This window comes from Podarcis tiliguerta (genome assembly GCF_965153285.1).
Source record: "Podarcis tiliguerta genome assembly, chromosome: 17".
Classification (NCBI taxonomy): Eukaryota; Metazoa; Chordata; class Lepidosauria; order Squamata; family Lacertidae; genus Podarcis; species Podarcis tiliguerta.
Genome location: NC_139550.1, coordinates 8793652 through 8818295, shown reverse-complemented (window position 1 = coordinate 8818295; position 24644 = coordinate 8793652). Strand labels below are relative to the sequence as shown.

The 24644-nt window shown below is 43.3% G+C and overlaps 1 protein-coding gene and 1 long non-coding RNA gene across 4 annotated transcripts in view; one reads left to right on the top strand and one right to left on the bottom strand.

The window, feature by feature from the left end:
* The window catches only part of LOC310667385 (ephrin type-B receptor 5), a 155218-nt gene extending 130923 nt beyond the window's left edge, over positions 1-24295 (bottom strand). Inside the window, exons 1-5 of one of the 2 annotated variants that reach the window (XM_083419629.1) lie at positions 24217-24295; positions 20838-20899; positions 20014-20151; positions 13129-13291; positions 5574-5634 (exon numbers count right to left, since the gene is read on the bottom strand). The gene's annotated coding sequence lies outside the window, so the exon portion shown is untranslated. Of the gene's footprint in view, positions 1-5573; positions 5639-13128; positions 13292-20013; positions 20152-20837; positions 20900-24216 lie in introns of those variants that run through there. The other variant, XM_083419627.1, reaches the window with a different exon arrangement.
* The window catches only part of LOC310667959, a 145923-nt gene that overhangs the window by 108588 nt on the left and 12691 nt on the right, over positions 1-24644 (top strand). The window lies entirely within an intron of this gene.

Sequence of the window (24644 nt, the reverse complement as noted above, 5' to 3'; positions counted from 1 at the left end):
CGGGAGAAAAGGACACGCCACCCATCAGAACATGCTGCACTTTAGCCCGGCATCGAAACGCTTTTTGTCTCTGTCTCTCAGCCACGATACATTCCTAGTCTTGCAGTGCAGCCAAGGGATAGTCCTGGTCTGCCTTGGCTCTTTAGATAGGTAAAGCTTCCAACATCTGCACACTGGTTATTATTAATAGTTCCGTGGGGAGGCTAAACACCTTCTGCCCATGCCCAGAGACAATCTCTTTAGTTTCAGCTTTCAGACATTTTTTTTTTTAACTGTTAGGGGATTCCTCACGTGCCTTTAACCCAAGTTAGCCTTGTTGTATATTGAATGTTGACATATTAACACAACCTTAGTAAAGTTTCCAGATTTGCAATACTAGAGGAAGAGGAAGATAGCCTTGCAATTTAATTTAAAAGCTGTCATGGGGCATAGCGGGTGGGGGGGGGGCAATTTCCCCTCCCCAAATCAATCAATAAAAATACTTAACTAAAAATAGATATTGTAGAAAGATTTTGACAGATTCTCTGAGCACTTGGGATCAAAAGAAAGTAATTTAATACAACTGTTGTTGAGACATTTCGTTCGGAATCTGCTAGACTGAGCCAGACAGAGGATGATGACCCCCCCCCAATAAATCCTGGCTACCTGCCCCCTCCCCAACAACAGCATAAATCCTGGCTATGCCCATGAAACTGCCATTTCTTTCTGGAAGAAAAACAGCCCTTAATATTTTGCCGTTTATTCCATAATTCTGAAACACACCAGAAGCAAAATCGCCTGAAAATATGAATTTGCAACTAATTCAATTTGCATAGCTAAAGAATCTATGGATTAAACCCTGTGTTAGGGAAGAAGGGATTGTGTGAGTTTTTCCTTTTCTGAGCCGTGATCAGACACCTCAAGCATACCTTTATGCACCACTGCAGAAGTTTTGCCTAAAAGGCAAGTAAAAACAGACCAGGCTCCTGAACCATTAAATATCTGTGTAGAAGTGGCAATTCCAGCATTTGCATTATGACAAGGTGTACTTGCTGAAATTATATCTTCTACACTGCTAACAGTGGTGAAGGAGCCTTGTCCTCTTTTGCACCTGGCAACCCTACTGATATTCCTCAGACAAGAAAATCAAAACTGCAACTTCATTAAAAAGGTACTTTTCCATGCAACTTAGAAACCAGATACTTTTTTTCATTTTCAATCCACAAATCAGCACGTTGCCCAAACGTTGTATCAAACAAAGATCGTTAAACTTTTCTCAGAATATGTCAACTGAAGAGTCTCATGTGCTGCTATAATTGCTAGATCCTGTTTGGAAAAACCAAAAATGGGAAGGGAGAAATGACATTCTGCTTGCCAGTGCACAAAAGACAAACATACATAAGGAAATGTGCAAAGGAAGAAAACAGCTGGCAGAAGAGTTGCAGAGGAAGAAACATGGAGAAAGATTTAAATACACACATTCACCCTAGGGCAGCTCTGCTCCAAATTACCACCACCCCTACCAGCCAAGAGGTTTGTCCTCAAGTCTAACTAAAGCAGCCATATGGGTTTTGTTATATGCGTTTTAAGTACATGCAGAGCGTATGCTCCAGGATTAGCTACCAATTGGTTCTACTGCAGCAAGGTGTACACATAGTGAGAAAACAGGCAGATGGAGGGGCTTGACAACCTGGGAAGGCAGCCCATCTAGGAGAAGCAAAACTCTGATCCTAAACTTCTGCTGCTGCCTTGTGGGATTTCTTCGGGAGAAGGAACGGCCAAGGAGTAAATCCTATACAAATCCAGATTGGACCTAAGATGGTTGGATGGTGCTTTGTACGCCTCCTTCCGGCACTCCTGCAGCCCAGCTGCTGCCAAATCTGTTTTTGTGCTTTCCTTTGTAGCATGTCAGCAAGACCTCCATACACACTGCCAAGGCTTGTACCCTGTTGGAGGTCATTTCAGTGCTGCTCAGTGGTTTGAGTTCGCCCTCAGAGTCACACTCCATTGCCTCTCGAGACGGGCGGATGCCAACAACTTATTAAATAGGGACTGCAAGGAGGATGTTGCATAAGGGATTGCATAAGTACGTTTCCCAGTACGTCTCTGAGCACAATTCAAAGTGTTGGTGCTGACCTTTTAGCCCTAAACGGTCCAGTATACCTGAAGGAGCGTCTCCAGCTCCATCGTTCTGCCCGGACACTGAGGTCCAGCACCGAGGGCCTTCTGGCAGTTCCCTCACTGTGAGAAGCCAAGTTACAGGGAACCAGGCAGAGGGCCTTCTTAGTGGTGGCGCCGCCCTGTGCAACGCCTTCCCACCAGACGTCAAAGAGAAAAATAACTACCAAACCTTTAGAAGATATCTAAAGGCAGCCCTGTTTAGGGAAGCTTTTCATGTTTAATAGGTTACTGTATTTTAGTGTTTTGTTGGAAGTCGCCCAGAGTGGCTGGGGGGACCCAGCCAGATGGGCGGGGTATAAATAATACATTATTATTGTTGTTGTTGTTGTTATTTAAGGGGTGCCCAACAATGGAACGAGGAAGCTAGAGAGGCAGTAATGACCAATGGGTGTTGCACAGCAGCTACAGCCTGCAATTTTACTTTTATACATTCCAGCTTTCCTCAAAGCATCTTCCCCCATTTATTCCTCACAACGAAGGAGAGAGAGTGATTAGGCCAAGGCCACTCTGTGAGCTCACAAGGGGTTGCAGCTAGAGGGGGTTAGGCAATCTTCAGCCTTCAACGCTGTGCACACCTTTAAAGCACATTTGTCACGGATTTTGCTACCTCAGATAATTCTGGACACTGTAACCCCTCACACAGAGACAATTCCCAGAAACTGCTACCAAACTACAGTGCCCAGAATTCTTTGAGGGAGCAAACTCCGTGACAAATGTGCTTTAGAAGTATAGTCACACAGGTGGCAATGGGGGGCAGGGACTGAAAAGGAAAGGGTGGCAGAAAGGGGGAAGGTGGGTGCACCCTTTGGCTCTGGTCTCACCCACCTCCACCCATCAATGGCATGCGGCCTCTGACAGATTAGCCTTGAGGGAATACAGGGGGGGAAAGAAAGATCATTCCCTTGTTCTGCAAGAAAACCCACAGGCCTGACCGTGGCATTGAGCCAGGGTACTTTAGTCTAGTCTAGTCCAGGGTACCTTCAAGATTCCAGTGCACCGTACAAAAGTGTAAAAGCAATTCCGATAGCATTAAATTAAAATATATTTAAACAAACAACAAAATATAGAGCAGGCTAAAACTAAAGGATTAAAAAGAGCTCTGGCTAAGTAGTATGTGGTTAGACTGTTAAGACTAGTACAAATTCCTATGCAGCACAAAGTTCATTGGGTAAACTTGAACCAGCCATTATCTCTCAGCCTAGACTACCTTGCAGGGTTGTAAGCAGTGTGATCTTTCTAGGAAAAGAGGTGGCGGAACTCACCACGAACGTCTCCCTTGTTCTCTTATAATGGTAATGGCGCCCACCTGAGAGGTGCTGGAACTGGGTGCCGGCGAGTTCCAGCCAAAATAAAGTCCTGGTTGTTAGGACAATAAAATGGGGAGGCGGATAACAATTCTTTCAATCCTTCAAGGAAAGGTGGGATATAAATATAATGAGAAATAAACAATGCCAGTGCAAATATAAGTGTCTTAACCCGGCACCCAAAAAAGTGTGATGTGCAGTATTGTAGACCTATCCAGATCCCAGTGCCACAAGCAGAATTTAAGAAACAAAGTCCACATAGGCCAGGAAGATGATATTTAAAAAGAGTACAGGTCAGGTCAGCTAATTTTGTTCCCACCAGCTCCAATTGTACAAGGCTGTTTTAAAATCTAAGTACTGTATACAAAGAGCACTTGTTTTCCGGATCTGGTGGAAGTTCATTGAAGTTAAGAGTTGTCAAATCCCAGTACTGTATTTCTTTGATAAGCCCCCAGACTGAAGCTTGCGAGCTCCTGCGCTTTTGGGAGAACCACGTCAAGCACCGACTCAGATTAATTTGTGTCTTTTGCAATTGGTTGTTTTGACATTCGCAGAACAGAGGCCAAAGTAGCACAGCATGGCAGAAGGTATAGCTACTTAAATAAGGGAGGGTGGCAGAGAAAATGTGACATTGATTGTCTAAGAGAAATATGTTGACAGTCCCTTTTCGATCCCGGTGCATGGAACTCCCCCAGAGTAATCAACATTTGGTATTAGATTGTGAGAATTTTGCTTTACAAGACTCTGTTTCAAAAGGACCAGTGGAAGATACAAATAGCAACTTCACACAATTATTAACATGAGATACAATTCACCAGGACTTTCTTTTGCACAAGCTGCTGTGCCATCAAAAGGAGCTGCCCAATAGTTTGTGGTGGTATCAACAAGCAGAAGGAACATTTGGGGTGAATTTGGCCGCTAGCTGATGGGTGTCCCTTACAAGGTTTTCCAAATAAGGGTCCAATTCTTCTAGTGTTTTAGGTATATTTCAGAGTTAAGATACGACTTGCAAAACAGTTCTGCTACTACAATACAAGGCTGAATCTACACAGATATAAAAAAAGAAAACACTGTGAAAATGCTTTTTTTCTTAAAGTTTTAAAATATATATGGAATTTCCCATTAGCTCATCAGCACCATCTAGTGTCTCATTTGTACAATGCAATTAAAACACACTTAAAATGTTATATTTGCAGCTATATAGCTGAGTCCTAGGTCTGCATCTCTACACACGGATGGACCCACCCTGAGAACCAGAACCAAGCTGTACAGAAACATCAAATGCTACCGTTCTTGGACTGTGCCGTGTATAATAGTGAATTATATTTGAACAATCCACACACATCAAGCTCTTTTGCCTAACAAAAAAACTAACATATCTGGGGAAAGGCTTCTGGCCTCTCAGTTGTGCTAGTTTTCAACATGTGGGGACGTTTTCTTCCAAACATGGGCAAGCATTGGGACAGTGTGAAGCTGAACAATCCCAGGTGAACTGTATCACTTTTTCTATCTGAAAGTCTAGCTCCATTACCAGAGATAGTGAGGACCAGATGCGCTAGCTGGAGAACTTCACTACAGAGGGTTGCCCTCCAGCACAGGACCAAGATGCTGATATATGTGAGAGCGTTTTGTTTTTGTATTTAAATGGGTGGACAAGTCTGGTGTAGGTCTCTGTAGCACTTCATATATTACAGAGGAGGAAGAAACATGCATTTCTGCAATGGGTTAAGCATGACTCTTAGCACACTCTAAATATTTATTTGGGATCTGTGACCAGCTGAAGCTTCTGGGCATTGTTTTTATTGAGTGCAAATAGTATGATTGACCCACAGTGCATAGGCAGGGATCTGTCTTTTCTGTAACATGTAAAGCATTTGTCAGGCGTTTTCACACCCAACGCAAGAAGGCAGAGTGACATCAGTCCCAACACATTTTAAACACAGCAAATGTAATAAAATGGAGGCCGGAAGCAACAGTTTGAAGCAACTGCTTCATGTCACTTGATATTAATGCCAGCTCTGCAACAGACACTCACATATGCCACTTAGAGATTTTTAAATATTAAGTTTAGACAGCGCTATTTTTCTAAAAAGAAGTGCTGAAACTCACTGTGAACACCTCCCTCGTTCTTTTATCATGGCAATGGCGTCCACCTGAGTTCCGGTGAGTTCTGGCTGAAGAAAAAGAAAAAGGCCCTGAATTTAGAAATGTTTTTGAATAAATAAAATAAAATGTTGACGGTTTAACAGCTGCCTCCACAACCCAATCTAGGTCTTAACACTAGCTGCAGGTAGCCCAGCTTTAAAAAATCCTAACAAAGCCCTTAATATCTCCATCTCTCTGTCATTGTCTCTGTCTTTCTCATACACAAACACACAAGTACAAATCTGCCTCTTCTTCCCTGATAGGAAGAAAGTACAACTGCACACCTGCTCACATTCCCCTTTCACTGTCCTGCATTTCACATTCCCTACTCCCCATGAGACTTTTGCAGGGCATTTCAAGTTATGCATACAAAAGAAGATGCTATATAATCGCAAGAATAAATTTTTCTATGTGGTGGGGTCTGTAAGTTTCCACAGAACTGAATGTAAACGGGGGCATGGTCGGCCAATTGGTGCCAAAGAAGGATAGAACTTTTTTTATGTATGCAACAACAGCAGCAAGAATACTCATCGCGAAGTATTGGAAGACACAAGATTTACCCACCCAGGAAGAATGGCAGATGAAGTTGATGGACTATATGGAACTGGCGGAAATGACTGGCAGAATCCGAGACCAGGGAGAAGAGTCGGTGGAAGAAGACTGGAAAAAGTTTAAAGACTATCTACAGAAATACTGTAAAATTAATGAATGTTAGAACAAAGTTGGAATGAAGTTATATGGCTTTAGTAGAAATGTTATAAGGAATTAAGTATAAATAGATTAATAGAGTGTTAAAGGAAAAAATAAGGTTAGAATGTCTTAAGATAACTATAGGATAGAAAACAGAGGAAGATGGAAAGGAATTGCTGAAATAATTAATAGAAGTGGAATACAAAAAGGGAGGTGTGAGGAGGTCGTTGAAATAAGTGAATGGAAGTTAAGATATTGAAATTGTTTGACATGTTTTAAATTGTTTTTGTTTTGTTTTGTTAGTTTAATGTGTTAGTGTTAGGTGTTAGTGTTAGTGTTATGTAGTGTTTTTGTATTGTATTGTATTGTCCATTTTTATTTCTTCTATGTAGTGTTTAAATTGTCGGAAAAGTATTAAATATTATTTTTTTAAAAAGTAAAACGGGGGGGGGGGGATCTGCCAACTCTTTTACTATTACCAATTTTAATTTAAACAACCACCTAAGGTTCAAGATCACTTTGACTACAATAAGATAGGATATCCATATTCAAATACAGTGGTACCTCTGGTTGTGAATGGGATCCGTTCCGGAGGCCCGTTCGCAACATGAAAAGAACGCAACCAGCAGCGGCACATCTGCGCATATGCGGGTTGCTATTCGCCGCTTCTGCACATGCGTGTGATGTCATTTTGCGCTTCTGCGCATGTGCGAGTGGCAATACCCAGAAGTAACCCTTTCCAGTACTTCCGGGTCGCCACGGACGTAACCTGAAAGAACGTAACATGAAGCGGACGTAACATGAGGTGTGACTGTATCTCAAGGGCTGTCACATGGAAGAGGGAACAAGCTCATTTTCTCCTACTCTGGAGAGTAGGCCTCAAACCAACGGCTTCAAGCTACAAGAAAGGAGATTCCGACTAAACATCAGGAAGAACTTTTTGTTTGGCGGTGGAACAGACTCTCTCGGGAGGTGGTGGACTCTCCTTCCTTTGAGATTCCCGCATTGCAGGGGGTGGGACTAGATGACCCTTGGGTCCCTTCCAACTCTATGATTCTATGACTATAGCAAATACTTTGAAGCTGGGCACCAGGCTGTGCCCCCTTGACCTGCCCTCCAAATGGCCACGTTCCACGCACTAGCCAATCAACCTGGCTCTGCCCAGTTCTGGCACACACCCCTCTGGCATTTTTGCTAAACCCCAGGTTGGCAACCCTAACGTAAGCACTGCAGATTCCAAAGGCTTCTGCAGCAGCCCCAGACACTTAATCCCCCTTGGTGGGGTTTTCAGCCACAGCCATTTATACTATAAACTCCCTGCACACCGCCCTCGCGGCTGGATAGCCTGACACATATTAAACAGGGTCTGATTCTGACAGCTGCTTCACACAAAAGGAACCGGGCGAGTTCTTTGTAATTAAAAAAAAAAATAGAGCTGTAGGCATTCAGGCCTTCTCAGGATCAGTGCTTTGATTCAATATGTGTAGTAAATTTCTTCACGTCTCATTCCCCCTTTTCTGCTCCATCTTTTTGCTACAAAGAGGAGCAGCTGACCCATACAGAGGAGCAGCCGTGGGGCTTCACCACTCTGCACCAGGGGTAGGGAAATGGGATGCGGATGCTTCGTTCAGAATGGCTAGAGCAACGTTCCCCCCCCCCTTTCTGTGGAAATTGAGCGGCCCGTGGTCCCCCCTCTGCCCTCCCTCTTCTCAGAATGAAAGCAAAGGCTGAAAGACCCACTGCTTTGAATGAAGTTTGGGCAAAGTTCCTGTAGCCACAGATGTACACATACGCAGCAGCAAGCAAGAGCCAGACCCGCTGCCTCAAATCCCTGTGCTATCAGGGCAGGAGATGCGGGGGAGGGGGGCTCCCTCATATGGATTTTGTTTCAAGGCTCTGCTGAATGTCTCCATTTATTCTGCCACAGGATTTTGCTGCGCACGCATTTTTAATGAGGGCTTTTGCTGCCGCCGCTGCAAACTTGCGAGAGCATCCTACTGAAAACAAAAGTTCAGATGGGAATACAAAGCGGCAGCTCCCAAAACACTGCCAGCACCACCACATACACAATAGGCTCATATAATCGCAATTTTCCAGTTTGCCCCCCCCCCCTCAGACAGAGAAAGTCCTGCTTTTCAGGTTCCTGCCCCTCATGAAATCCCCATTCCTGTTTGGCCATTTGGATGAAGCATCAGCCTGCCTTGAAATTTCTTCTTTTTGTGCACTCTAAAATCCCCCCCCCCTGCCCCCAGGTTTCAGCATCTTCCCCTTCCGTCTCTATAATTTAGTTTGGGCAGGGTGGGGTTCCTGCGCATATATGTACTGTATTTTTTGCTCTATAAGACTCACTTTTTCCCTCCTAAAAAGTAAGGGGAAATGTGTGTGCATCTTATGGAGCGAATGCAGGCTGCGCAGCTATCCCAGAAGCCAGAACAGCAAGAGGGATTGCTGCTTTCACTGCGCAGCGATCCCTCTTGCTGTTCTGGCTTCTGAGATTCAGAATATTTTTTTTCTTGTTTTCCTCCTCCAAAAACTAGGTGCATCGTATGGTCTGGTGCGTCTTATAGAGCGAAAAATACGGTAATTGCATGCACAGGGGCACGAAATGCACTGTTCCTCTTGCAGCTCGCCCCTTCAGGTGGTAGCTGCAGCTGAACGTGTTCAAAGTTACAGGAGGCTTTTCTTTAATATGTCAGATTCACTGAAGGATTTAAGATTCTATTAAATGCAACATGTTTGTGTGTTGTGGCCTGGAGGGGTGAGATAGAAAAATAGTTATTGTCAGTTAACTAACACACCCTGTTTCAGAAGCCAGCAACGGACAGACTTTTGTGGAGCAACGCAACGCAACCTATAGCTGATGCAGGAAAGCTTTCAACAACATGTGCCTGTGATGGTTTGAGAAAGTACACAAGCGCCTCTCTTTGTCGTCTGAGAAATGGTGGATGGTATGAGCATGCACAGGCCTATTTTTGCTTCGGAGCGGAGCAATTGGGGGGGAGAGAGCAGGGAACGCACCTCTGAGCTGGCAAAGTCAGGCCTGCGGTGTTGAGATACATAAAGAAACGAAAGATGGAGAATTCAAACTAAAACGCACAAAGAATCATATGCATCAGGCACTCCAGAAAAGCCCTCAGATATGTGCATTGTCAAGTCTGTGTATACAAAGTACAAGGGGGGGGGGGAGGGAAGGGTGAATTTTTTTGAAAACAAAAGGCAGAATGAAAAGCATAATCCATGTGATAAATCCCCTTTTCTGTGGGGAACATGTCAGGTCCTGAGGAGAGAAAGGCCTGGAATGTGCAGGGCAGACCACACAAACCAAGGAGACAAAACCACCCATGAGGGCGAAGGGAAGGAGGGGCGAGCCAGACAAGAGGAATGGCGCTGAAAGGGAAAGAATGAACAAGATAGGCACAAAAGAGGCTGAATGGCACAAAGGTGCAGGGAGAGGGAACAAGAGCAGCATGCAGAGAGGGGACAAGGCTGGGAGGAGATGGGTGGCTCTGCAGAAGAGGTGGGAATGGAAACAGGTAGCAAAGCGGCGAACACTGGCAGGGGATAAGGAGAAGAATGGGAACCAAACATAACACGCTCCAGACAGTCCCCAAAACATAACAGCCAAGCCTTTCCAGCAAGTCTGACTTAACACTGGGAGTTCTGCAGCACTAGGCACAAATTCTACCAAATGTCTGTGGCTCGCAAAGTTTGAATGTACTCGTTGTGCTGCTTCACTTTGCTGTTCAGAGCTGCCTGCCTCTATTCCACAATTCCATGACAGGGCAGAAAATGTGATTGGTTTTTGCCATTTTTTGGCAAGATAAATTGATAGGATACACAGAGCTAGCATATATGACAGCAGGGGGGAAAGAAACCAAGACAAGACTCAAATAAAAGATGAGTGGAAATACTTGGGAGAGTATTTAAGGAAATATAATATTTAAATTAACTTACAAGTAGGAACAACAGTGTGAGCAGCAGTTACTAACAATAAGAGATATATATGTGGAATGAAATAGGATGGCAGAAAAGAATATGCAGCAAAATAAGGTTTGATTAGGATGCCATGGAATGGGAAGTTCTGAGGGAAGTGATTTATTGCAGAAAATGTATGATGTATATTCAAAATATGAAAAATGTATAAAAAAAATTAAAAAAAGAAAATGTGATGTGTTTGGTAATTGTCACATAATCTGGTAGCAAGAAAACCCAAAACCACTTTTTTTTTTTAAGGTAGGCATGGGGGTCTAGCTCTTATAGCAAATGCTGGCCTTAAAGTTGTGATGGGAAAACTCTTTTGGTGATTCAGTAGCATGCTTTACAAAGCTATTTCCCATGGGAAAATAGCTAACCCCCCCCCCCTCAATTCTGAATATATAACCTGCATATTAATTAAATTGGGATTGTTACAGGATTCAGACGCCTGCCTTTCCCTTCTTCCAGACTTGCCTGGTGATTGTGGCAGTGGCATCCCAGCAGAGGTGGATTTAGGGGGGCACGACCAGTTCGCCCGCAGTGGGTGCTGAGCCAAGATGGCGCCACAGGGGGTGATGCAACCATGACATCAAAGGGAAGGCAAGAGGTGGGGGGCACCAAATTTTGGCGTCACAGAGGGAACCACTGAAATTTGAAAGCCCAAAGGCCGCCGCTGATCCCAGGCACAAAGACCTCTGGGAAAAGTAGTTTCCACGCCACCTGTTCATCGTATGGGCTTAGGCATCCTGTAGAACTATGTTTACCAGCATCTTCAGTACGAGGACACTGTAATGGCAACGTTCTAGGTACTGGGAAGGAGACTTCACACAGAGGCTGCATACACATCACAATTTACTCAGATTCCAACACACTCCCATCCCTGATGTTTGAAGCAGTGTACATATGAAGTTAGCCACAATCAATCTCTATCCTGTAGTTTCTTTTAAAATACTGCTCTTTGATGCGTTTCTCTTCAAACTAGGTTCCACCCGATTTGAAAGCGTAAGTCACATTCACTTTGTAGTTAAGCTGAGGTGTGTCCCTTTGAGACAGCTGTTGCACACGTGCAATGACAGGTTACCAAACAGGAGGTTGCAGGCATGGGTGTGCATGCATGTACAGGAACATGGTACTCATCTAATGTACATCGTGGCAATGTATATAAACTGCAGCAGGAGAAGAGTGTTCATTAATGCTCTTGAAAATGTGCAATTGATTTCATTATTTTAGGGCACATTCACAAGGAACACTGAACACTTTCTATAGAGGAACGTGCCATGTGGAGTTGCCAGCAATGAATCTCTGCAACTGAGCATTTAACAGTAGCTTGGCATACAGACATTTGCTAGATAATGTGTTTATCACCTTGCAGTGAAAAGGTTCACCTGCTGAATTTTATACATCAGATGCTAAAAGGGTTAAGGCCAGAAGAAGCTGTGCTTTTTTCTGGTTTGTTTTGTAACTCTAGCCTCTTGTGAACTGTGTTAAAATGGGGCAAAAAGTGTTGAGAAATAGTTTCTATTTGCACAGACTCTCTGGCTAACTTAAGTTTTATGTATGGACTCGCAGAGAGTTGTAAAAACTGGTTCAAAAAAATGTACTTAAATAAGAAAAATAATTCAGCAGAACATTCTTCCCTTTGCACTAATTTAGGATCAATTTCATAAAGAAAGCAATGAGCATCTTTGTGCTGTGTACAAACAGGCGAGTTTAGAGGCTTTGAAATCCTTAGAAGAAAGTAGCCCCTCAAACACAGGAGGAAATTCACACCCAGAACCTTCATGGTTAACGACTCCACTTCCAATGGTTTTTGTGAGCGCAGAAGAGGTTCAGCAGTACCATGTGGCAAGGTGAAGATAACTGCTTAAGTAGTAGAATTTAGGGCAGAGGCACAGGACCTGTAGCCTCCAGATGATGGTGGATTTCAATTCCCATCAGCCCCAGCCAGCATGACCAATGGTCAGGGATTATGGGCGCTGTAGTCCAGTAACCCATGGAAAGTCAAACATTCCCTATCCTTGATTTAGATCAGTGTTTCCCAAACGTGGGCCTCCAGCTCTTTTTTGAACTACAAATCCCATCATCCCTGGCCACCCGTCCTGCTAGCTAGGGATGATGGGAGTTGCAGTCCATAAACGGCTGGAGACCCAAGTTTGGGAAACACTGATTTAGACAATAGACAAAAGCAGGAATTGATATCTGAATAGTAGGGTGAGATTTTCCAAAGTGTTGGTCTTAGCATAGGGCCAGGGGTGGGACATCATTGGTAGGTTTTGCTTCAGTTGGCAAAATGTTTTGGACCAACAGTAGTGCAATAGTAGGGACACGGGTGGTGCTGTGGGTTAAAGCCTCAGCGCCTAGGGCTTGCCGATCGAAAGGTCGGCGGTTCGAATCCCCGCGGCGGGGTGCGCTCCTGTTGTTCAGTCCCAGCGCCTGCCAACCTAGCAGTTCGAAAGCACTCCCGGGTGCAAGTAGATAAATAGGGACCGCTTACTAGCGGGAAGGTAAACGGCGTTTCCGTGTGCGGCTCTGGCTCGCCAGAGCAGCGATGTCACGCTGGCCATGTGACCCGGAAGTGTCTTCGGACAGTGCTGGCCCCCGGCCTCTTTGAGTGAGATGGGCGCACAGCCCTAGAGTCTGTCAAGACTGGCCCGTACGGGCAGGGGTACCTTTACCTTTAGTGCAATAGTGGACCACTCCTTCCCCAGGAAAGGAGGGCAGCCAGTTCTGCATTGCCAAAAAACGACGACAAAAAGACGACACCAATTTGAATAAAATTTGCTTGTGACTTTTCATATGTAGAGGTGCAAACTTAGAAATAATTACATGTAATCTAACAGGAAATAAAACGTACCTCACCATGGTGAACTTACTGATGAGTATCAACTTCAAATCTCTTGCTCTCAGTTTTTATGGTTCTTTGCTGCTTTAACCAAACTTGGACTGAACAGCCCTCGGATAGAGTGTTGTCTTCACATAGAGGACCCTCCTCTCTGACAGTCCTTCGGATTAGAGGTCTGTAAAGTAAGACATAAGGCCACTCAGTAGTGTAGAATCACATCATCATAGGATTGTAGAGTTGGAAGTGTTCTCTGCAGGTCATCTAGTCCAATTCCCTGCAATGAAGGCATCTTTCAAGGCCCAGGGCATTGAGTCCTAGAGACCTCTAGTCTTTAAGAAGCAGTGTTGGCCCAGGAAAAGGGATCTAGTTCAGCTCCCAGAAAGTCTCTGGTTTGAGACCTACAGCAGCTGCCAGATATAAGTTACTGTATATGTCTGTTTAAGGAATGTCAGTTCCTCAAACCGTACTAATTTGACTTAACATTAAACTCAGACAAGTTGTCAAAGTTACCTTTTGTAGAAAGCCTTTAATAAGGCTAATCTGAACATTCAGATCTTGGCCAGATTTCAGTTTGAACTTCAGGGTTTTTGGAAGAAACAGAACCACTTGCCAAATCCTTCTGACACTTCCTGGAATTTGAACAGTGTCCTGACATGGGCTTTTAAAAGCCTATCTTCCAATCCCTTTAAAGCTTTCCACACATATATGCACAGAAAGAGCTGGTTTAACAAGTGAGGATTAAAAAAAACACCAAGTGTGTGTGTGTTTTGTTTTATCTCTAACCCGCCTTTTGTCCTAAGCAATGTCCTCAGGGCAGCTTACAACAACAATAAGAAGTCACAAAGTTTAAATTAAAACACACGGGTCCTGTCATTTGGCTGGCAGTGGTGGGGCAACAGAAAAGCCTGCTCACCTTGTCATTTTAAGAAGAAAGTAACTTGCCAGTTTTCTGACACTGGGAGCTTATGAAAGGTTTTAATGAATGAAGAACATACATGCATACATCTTAATTCACCTATCATCTGATTGGCAAGAGAGTAGATGCCTTTCAATCCCTGCCCCCTCTGTTGGGTTATAGCCAACTTTTTTTATTAAAAAAACAAACACAGGAAGTTTTGAGAACACACTTTTCAGAAAAGAAACCCAGAACAAATAGTAAAGCAACTGTCATTTCAGTTCATCTCTGGTTTTGCATTATTGCTATGTTTTGTTTACCTTTTAAAATTATACAGTGGTACCTCAGGTTAAGTACTTAATTCGTTTCGGAGGTCTGTACTTAACCTGAAACTGTTCTTAACCTGAAGCACCACTTTAGCTAATGGGGCCTCCTGCTGCTGCAGCGCCGCTGGAGCACGATTTCTGTTCTCATCCTGAAGCAAAGTTCTTAACCTGAAGCAATATTTCTGGTTTAGCGGAGTCTGTAACCTGAAGCGTATGTAACCCGAGGTACCACTGTAATCATAAATTTTAAGTTTTGCTACTGGCACCCTGCTTCTGAAGACGTGACTTCCTTGAGGGAGAATGTTTCAGTCTCAATGCTGTACTTCAATGCTGGCCTCCCTCAGCCCCTCCTATTTCGCAACCGTCGTGAACTTTTCACATGCCTGATGCCAGGTATGTTTGGCCTCCAGACAAAGGAGCTTTGACGTGTACACACCTGCATTTCTGGAGCGAAGCTGCAGTTCCCAAGGGTTGAATGCATACATGCCGTCTACATTATCTCAAGCATAATCACTCAAAGCTGTTTATTGGAATAGACTCCTTCAAGCATTGTCCTATGTACCCGAGAATCACCTCTTATGGCACACACCATCGCAGCAGCAACATCGCATACTGCCTAAGTTTATTCCCACATTCCCCATCACGGCTACTGAAGTCATCTGCTCTGTAGCTAGATTAAAAAAACGTGGGTGGCACTGTGGTCTAAATCACTGAACCTCTTGGGCTTGCCGATCAGAAGGTTGGCGGTTTGAATACCTGCGACAGAGTGTGCTCCTTTTGCTCTGTCCCAGCTTCTGCCAACCTAGCAATTCAAAAGCACGCCAGTGCAAGTAGGTATCTAGATTAGCACATTTCAGCAAGCAACTCAACGTAACACAGAACAGCAACCCCCAAACCCAATACATAGACTTAGCAGGCGAAGCTTTGTATGACAAGGAGTTAGTGAGATGGGAAAAGCCAGTGTGATGTAGTGGTTAAGAGTGGTAGACTTGTAATCTGGTGAACTGGGTTCGCGTCTCCGCTCCTCCACACGCAGCTGCTGGGTGACCTTGGGCCAGTCATACTTCTTTGAAGTCTCTCAGCCTCACTCGCCTCACAGAGTGTTTGTTGTGGGGGAGGAAGGGAAAGGAGAATGTTAGCTGCTTTGAGACTCCTTATCAAATCCAAACTCTTCTTCTCTTCTTCTTCATCGCCTGCTTGATTTATGTAAGTTAGGGCCACCGAGAGGCAGAAGACAGGAGAGAGACTTTGTGCTGGCCACCAGGCAATGGCTTTCCCTCCTACCCCACCTGTCTTGCTCAACCCCCCAGCCCTAGGAGCCTTTCCCAGACCATGACTTTAGGGACAACAAAAGCAGCTGGGAAGGGAGATGAACTCAGGGACATTAAATACACGCACACACACATATTGTGTGTCTTTGCTTCTCAGTTTGCAGTGTTAATTCATGCAAAGTGACTTATTTTTATTGATTATAGTTTAGAAATTATTTATTTATTGTAATTGTTATTGTAATAAATAAATTATTTCTTGTAATTATTTATTGTATTTATTGTAATTATTGTAATTGTTAAGAGTGAATTTCTGTTTAATTATTATTTGCTGATATTTATTGTGTACTATTGTATTCTAATAGATTATTGAATATTACTTTATTGGACATAAGCTGTTTATTTTAAAGTTAGGCTTTTATTATGAAATCCTTGTATTGGATCCCATTTTTATAAGGTGTGTGATCTTAGTTGTTTCTTCAGCTTGTAAACTGCCTTGGATACGATAATATAGGAAGGCGGTATGCAAATTAAAAGTGAAGTGAAATGAAATGAAGAGCAGAGGTGGTGCGTAGGGGAGGGATGGGGCAACCCTGAAAGCAGCATCAGATGGTGTAATCCCTGTAGAGCAATCTGCTCCTGGGCTCACAAATCTGGCAGTCACCCAACAAAAACCTAGATTTGTCCCAATCTTCCTGTAAGCAGGGACTGCAAACTTCTAAACTGTCTCTTGTAGCATTTGCCATCGACAGGAACTTGATGTGCAGATATCTGCAGGAGAGTAGCATATCTCTCACCCCCTAGAGCACACTCTTCCATTGACTCTCGAGACAGACAGATGCCAACAAATCTGCTTAGGGCAGAAGAGCAGGTTAGGTTATTATTTTTTCTGATCAGTTGGCAACACTACCCTGAAGCCCACCTATTGTGTTACAAATCCTGCTGATGAGCACAGCACAGTTCTCCCAGAGATATCAAGATCCCTGTTGCTTCAGGATACCAGCCAAGTGCATTCTGGCTGGTTCCCTAATAGGGCAGCAGGTGTTCCACAGAGCCCATCATCAAGGCTGGATAAATAATTAAACCTGCTAAATATGCTATAGTATCATGGGATAGACCTCGGGCCAAACCACACATGATATTAGTCACAAGTTTCAAGATGTGTGCTTGGCCTGGCTGCTTTCGTTATAATAATAATAATAATAATATAATAATAATAATAATTTATTATTTATACCCCACCCATCTGGCTGGGTTTCCCCAGCCACTCTTCCGAAGGAAGAGCAGCGGTTGCACCCCGATCTGAAAACATGGTCCCGATCTGGATGAGGGGCTGCTAGGTTGGCCAGGTATAAAAGAATAGAGGGCCCCTGCATCTTAATAGTTGTGTGTTGTTGTTGTTTAGTCGTTCAGTCGTGTCCGCCTCTTCGTGACCCCATGGACCAGAGCATGCCAGGCACTCCTGTCTTCCACTGCCTCCCGCAGTTTGGTCAAACTCATGCTGGTAGCATCGAGAACACTGTCCAACCACCTCGTCCTCTGTCGTCCCCTTCTCCTTGTGCCCTCCATCTTTCCCAGCATCAGGGTCTTTTCCAGGGAGTCTTCTCTTCTCATGAGGTGGCCCAAGTATTGGAGCCTCAGCTTCAGGATCTGTCCTTCCAGTGAGCACTCAGGGCTGATTTCCTTAAGAATGGATAGGTTTGATCTTCTTGCAGTCCATGGGACTCTCAAGAGTCTCCTCCAGCACCATAATTCCAAAGCATCCATTCTTCGGCGATCAGCCTTCTTTATGGTCCAGCTCTCACTTCCATACATCACTAAATAGTTGTGTAGAATCATATAATTGCAGAGCTGGAAGGGGCCTTGAGGGTCATCTCGTCCAACCCCCTGAAATGCAGGAATCTTTTGACCAACGTGGGGCTCGAACCCACAACCCTGACATTAAGAGGGTCATGTGCTACCGATTGAAAAGAGAATCTCACCAGGTGTAGCTTTCATTGCATGGTGGAGTTCCTTCTTCTACACAACTATTCAAAAAGCAGGAACTCTAGCTGTTCTCCTTCCATCTGGCCATCCTAGGCACTGTGCCAGTTTTCTGCTGGAAATCACCCTCTGCCTAGAAGCTGTTTGCCCTCCGTGGTGCTGTTTTCAGTAAAAATAAAAGCAGCCAGGTTAAGCACGTCATGTGCAATTTGGCCCTTGCACTAATAACTGTATCTAGAGATCTATGGAAGTTACTGCCTTTGGCAGAGACTTGCCAAGCCTAAGATAATCTTTTTTTTATTAAGAGAAAGAACAAGGCCAGAACACCCAATAGAAATATATATTCTTACTAGCTCTGCTTCTGTGATACCAATGGCATCCTGGAACACAGAAATTAAACAGATAAAACTTTCCCCTACCTTTGATCAGTTTTAGACAAAGGCATGCTTTCCTCCCCCATGACTACGTGCTCAAATGAAGTCTACCTCCTCACCACTTATCCCCATTCCAAGAAAACAGCCTCACCCTCTGAAGCTGTGCTATTTTTTTCTAGAAAAAGAGGTGCCAGAACTCACTATGAACACCTGCTTTGTTCTCTTATAATGGCAATGGTGCCCACCTGAGAAGGGCTGGAACTGAGTTCCTGTGAGCTCTGGCTGAAAAAAAAAGCCCTTCTCAAAGGTAAGGGTTTGTTGTTCTTTGCTTTTTGTTTTGCTGAGGGTTGTTTTCCTTTTTTTAGGAAGCTGCAGGGGAGGGGGAAGGCCCTGGCCAAGGGAGTCAGCAATGAGATAAAAACAGCACTCTGCAAGCAGTATGGAATTTGCAACTGCGAAAACAAGCAGAGAAGTGAGACAGGAGGAAGACCAGGGTGGGGAAATGAGGGGCAGAAGCACAGCCCAACTAAGGGGGTCCTGGGCAATAGAGGTGTCCCATAGTTCTCTCCTTAAGCCAGGGTTACAGTCGCCAAAGGTGGCGCTGTGGGTTAAACCACAGGGCCTAGGACTTGCCGATCAGAAGGTCAGCGGTTCGAATCCCCACGACGGGGTGAGCTCCCATTGCTCAGTCCCAGCTCCTGCCAACCTAGCAGTTCGAAAGCATGTCAAAGTGCAAGTAGATAAATAGGTATCGCTCCGGCGGGAAGGTAAACGGCGTTTCCGTGCGCTGCTCTGGTTCGTCAGAAGCGGCTTAGTCATGCTGGCCACATGACCCGGAAGCTGTCTGTGGACAAACGCCGGCTCCCTCGGCCAGTAAAGCGAGATGAGTGCCGCAACCCCAGAGTTGGCCACGACTGGACCTAATGGTCAGGGGTCCCTTTACCTTTACCTTTACAGTTGCCAAAACAGAATGCCTACTTGCCATGTGGGGGCCAGACAGCTCAAAAGTCCTATTTTCCATATGACTTTTTGGTTCCTGAATTTCGTTCCGATGGTGCAGATAAAATACCATGGATAGAATTCTACAGGATGTGTTGCTAGCGTGTGAAAACAGGCAAGATCCGAGGATCCCCAGGCATGCGCTTCCAGATGGTAGAGACGTCAGGCGCCATCTTGGCACACAGGAATCTTCACTTGGTCGCAAGTGGCCAAAAGCCAGGTGCAAAATGTGTGGGGTGCTTGGTGAATTTCAAACGCTGCTCCCCACTGATGTACGTCAGCCTTCTTCACTACACAGCTTTGGCAAATTTACAATTTACTTTTTACACTGGAGTTACGCGCATTTCAGGACCCATCCTATTCCTGTGACTGTAATCCATTTTAATTGTTTTTAGTTGTGGATGTTAAAGGGTTGTATCACACCCTGGGACCTGCTGGCGAAGGCTGGGAAATAAATGCCATTTTGAAAACGACAACTTTACAACAGTTGGAAAAGGAGTGGGGGTGCAGACAACAAGCCTCAAGAATAGGGGTAATACAAATACTCAGCAGTGCCTTTGTTTTGTTTGTGAATCACTGTTGTGTGTGAGGCTCATCAGTCCAAACTATTTGAATTGAAGTTTCCCAGGACTCTAACACCAGAGGATTTGGGATGCTTTTCTGGCTGACAGTTATTCTGGAAAAAAAAAACTCCCCAATTAAGACACACGCTACAACTCTGCAGACAGAACACACCATTTTATTGCTCAGTTATTTGTGCGCGGAGAATATTTATTTCCCAACCCAGTCTCCCTTTCTGCATGCTTACTTCTCATCATATATACTCTACCGGAAAGAAAACAAGATTACTTAACTAACGCTCCAGACATTAGTTGGGGGCAGCAGGTTAGACTGAAGAGACACTGCTGCCTATGGAATCTATGCCAGCTTTTATCCCAGGCCTGAATGCTTGTTGGATCAGTGGGAAAAACTAAGAGTATTCACTCCGTTCTGTGCAAAGATCTGCAGGCCAGCTGGGTGTGTTCATTAACAGCGGCTGGCTCTGTACATACCTGAATGCCCAGTCCTGGCAGATTAATTCAAAGCTCTCGGAGCCAGAAGACGCGGCAGGGTTGCTGCAGCTGCAGACGAGTGGGGGGGGGGGGGGAGAAACCTTTTAAACCTCGCAGTCCTGGCTCAGGAAAAGAAACCTGCAGTTCTGATAGGGAGAGATGGTGGCATGGACATGTCTGAGATTTACGAAACCCTTAGAAAGGCAAACGTTTACAGACAGGTGCCCTAATCTCCCATTTCATTACTTTCACTCCTTAGCTAATCCATCTTCCTATTCCTTGTTGCTTACGGGTAGGAATTTAGTCTGCTTTGCATTTTCATTCAAATCTACCTAATTTGCTAACACAGCTATGTGAAACCTGCCCATTTCTGATTTTTGTTATGGAGCTGTCCATCCAACCTCCCCCTCCAAAATGAGAATATATAAGGGAACTTGCATAAAAATGCAGATTAAAGTGAAAATAACACCAATAAGGCATTATACTAGGGGAAACTACTGGCAAAAATATGTATATTAGGGGAGATGAACACTAAAGTACTGGCGGGTTTTTGTGAGGATGTTAAAATACAAATTATTGTCAAACTGATGCAGAAATATGGTGAAATTGCTGGATTTATGATCAGAGGAGAAATGGAGAATAAAACAAAATTGGCAGATTCATCCATCCCTAATTTGGGCCCATAACATGGAAAAAAACCTCCTCTTCTAAGTCCCCACCCCTCTTTCTCCCCATGAATGTTTCTTTATTGTGTCTGGCTCTGCTACTTTTAGAATGGCTTCCACTTCTTGAACACTCATCACAATTCACTACTATTTTCCCACCTGTCAATGCAGAAGTTACCAACTTCTCACTCACTTCTCACGTTCTGTTTCTTCTTCTTTTACTATATAAGAAAGAAGAAAGCAACGTAATATACAATTATAGTTAGTTCACCGAAGGAAAAAATAATGTACAAAGTTGTATTATCTTGAAATTTACTTTTCAAGAATGACTCTCCACCCCCTGCTCCCACATATTGGCTTAGTTCTCAGTATTGCAAACCAGATGCATCTATACCAGCATATTAAATATGCATATTAAAGCATATTAAAGAATTTTACTACTCTTTATTCAGATCCCCACCTCTTGCCTCGCTTTTCTCTGGTTGTGTTTGGGCAAGTTTAACTGCAGCCCAATACACAGAAATACAGCAAATAAAATGTTCCCTCATATGGAATTTTCACCTGCTAAATTTATTGTTCCCAGCTACTGTCAAAGATGCAATTACGTGTTTGGTTGAGGCAATCCTATTTCCACCTTGAAATATTTGCCACTGTAAAACTTGCAAATATTATGCAAACAGAAGACAGAGACTTTACTTATGCAAAAGTCCTACAATGGCAACGAAAATGGTTCTAGTTCTATATTTTAATTCCCTCTTTGGTCTTCTCAAAATTGCTTCCTAGGATTGCTCCATACAACTACTTGTGTAGTTTTTGCTTCTGATTTTCCATTCAGAAAATCATTCCAACTTATTCCTATTATTCATTTAAACACTGCCTTTTTTCCCTGGCGGGACTCAACGCAGCTTACAAATAAACTTCCTCCGATATAGTTTCTTATTCACACAGATTTCTCACTTTCCCTCCCTAACCATATCTTTTCATAGCTCCTTCAGCTTTTAGCAGCAGCCTGACAGAAATTCATTAGTTAAAGCTTAGGAACACCAAACGCAAAGGTGGGCCTTTTATCAGTTAGCATTCACCCCCACAAAAAGCAGGGGAATATAAGGATGGAAGCAAATCTAAAAATAATAATTATTATTTTATTATCTTAAAGCATCATCATTCCATCAGGCCAGCCATGGCTTCCCTCAAATAATCTTGGGAAACTGCAGTTTGTTCAAGGTAATGAAAATTGTTAGGAGACCTTTGATTCCCCTCACAGAGCTACAGTTTCTAAAAGGGATTTAAACAACCAACCCCTTTTCCCAGGGAACTCTGACAATTGTAGCTCTGTGAGGGGAAGAGAGGTCTCTTAACAGTTATCAACACCTTTTGCAAACTCTACAGTTTGATCATCCTCCTTTGATCGCTGGCAGATTTTTTTTCCCTCCCCCAAGTTGTTTCAAAACCTGCTTGATCAGAGATAAAGAGTGAAACAGCTAAGCCTGCCAAAATCTGAAAGTGGGCCTAGCAGGTGATAAAGTTGAGCTCCCTGCCACAAATAACTCCATCTCCTGTTTTCTGCACCTCAGACCTCTGCTAAAAGGACACGTGCAAAACGGGCCACTTTTGTTTTTCCTGCTTTCCTTCGACAAACTTTTTTTTTTTTTTACATTAAATCTGTATACCACCCTATATTCGTAGGCCTCAGGGCAGTTCAAACATAAAGTTACAACATAAAAAGCACAACAGACGTATTAAAAACAATTAAAACAGTCCCTAAACAATATGCCGGCCAACAAATATAAGTGCAAATACAAAGTAACATACAGCATTTAAAAACAATTTGAAGCAATCCCATCTCCCAAACAAAACACCCACCCACCCAAGTTTAAAAACCCGTCCCCATAGAACCCATGTTTGGCAAACCATAGCAGGACAGCCAATTTTAATTTAATCTTTAATTCCGTTTACAGGCCATGTGGTGAAAAAACTTAATTTGTGAAATTTCCCAGTAACTGGCTGCTTTTAAAGACACAGGTGCATGGCCAGAGCATATCCTCCAGCATTTCTACAATGAAAACAGGGATGCCCTATTTAATAATAATAATAATAATAATAATAATAATAATAATAATGTATTATTTATACTCCTCAATTTGACTGGGTTGCCACTCTGGATGGCTTCCATCATATATAAAAACATAATGAAATGTGAAACATTAAAAAAAACTTCTCTATACAGGGCTGCCTTCAGATGTCTCTAAAGGTTGCATAGTTACTTAGTGCCTTTATTTACATATAAGCTAAACAAGCTACAGCTCAGAGCTCCACTCTCTTGGAGGCCCCCAAAAAATTAAAGTGGAAAAACTGGATGAACATTTCCAAAATATAAGATAAAAAACAAATAAACTAAAACCTGCAATTATTATTTCATGTTGTAGCAAGTTTCTACAGACTAAATTATGAGTCTTTGTAAATTGTGTTTGTAAAGGAACTTTCGTTATTGCCAAACGCCAACATGTTTGCATTATTAAGTTTGTTATGAATAAAAAATCATTTTAAGTCAGAGCTTAATAATTATTTCACTATTAATGTACTTCTTCATAATTGTATTTCACTGTTAATATACTTCTTAATTGTATTTCAGTTCAAAAATTACTTTGACAAAATACATATTTTGTTATGTGCAAATGGCTTTAGATACCTATGAGGTCCACAAATGACCATATAGCATATACTCAACACAAAAAAGCAGCGACAATTTGTTGTTGACAAAGGACAGCTGGACATATAAAGGGCTCCATTACTTTCAGTAGCTTAGGGCCTCATCAAACCTCAACCTGGCCCTGGTTACTTACCTCCTAGGCTGGGGGGGGGGAGTGGGGGGTCACATAACTCCATACCCTCCAACATTTCTCCGATGAAAATATAGACGTCTTAAAGAAAAGCTGGACATTCCAGGATCAAATCAGAAACCAGGATGGCTTTTTTAAATCCAGGACTGTCCCTGGAAAATAGGGACACCAGGAGGGTCTGCTGGGGGGTGGGGGGCACCCTTTACTACAAGCAGATCTTGAACTGTTTTGACCAAGGCCCCTAAACTCAGATATTGTTTACACTCTCTAGGCCAAACTAGATTACACTGCAGCTTCATATAACACTTTTCAAGCTTTCCTCCCTTTCTCTTAATGAAAAGCAGCTGCAGGAGGCTGTGAAATTGATCAGAGAAGGGGCGGTGGGTAGAAAAGGGTGTTTAACTATTTCCCCAGAGGCCACTAAAACCAAAAAACCTGCCATTCCCAAATTATTTTTCCACCTGTGATAAAAAAAGGGGATGGATACCACTCTCTTAAAAAGTAGTATATTTCCACCATCAAATACTGTCATCATACAGAATAAAGGCCGAGTCTGAGCTTTTTTAAAAAAGGGGACACCTAGTGTCTGCCTAACAGTCTATTGACAAAGGACCTGGATTTTAGGATTCACAATAGAAGTGGCAAAAGATGTACAATTATATAAATATTCAGGTTAGCATTGTTAATGTTTTTCTTACCAGTCCCAGCTCCTGTGTCTTTAACAGTAGCCTGATCTGCTCGCATTAACAGATTGTTTAATATCTTCAAGCTGTGAAAAAGCTGAACCTGGAGGTTAGAAAGCACATGAGTAAGCCAGATCATTTTTTCAGGTTACTTGGCATCCTTAATTCAGAATAGTATAATCCAAACCAGATTATGAAAAGCAAGGAGAGAGAATCTTTCTCCTGCTATAGTGGTTGAGCAAGAAAATTGGTGATTAAATCAAAGTTAGTAATTGCAAAGTAATGTACATTTGGCCAATAAACATAAGTTCTTTAAAGTCTGCCCTTATATGGGGCTTTTAAAGCTTAAAAATGCAAAGAAAACAGGCTGAGGAGGGGATTAATAAAATACTTATACAGTATGTGAGAATGACTGGGGGGGATGCAGAAATGGTTCTCAGCAT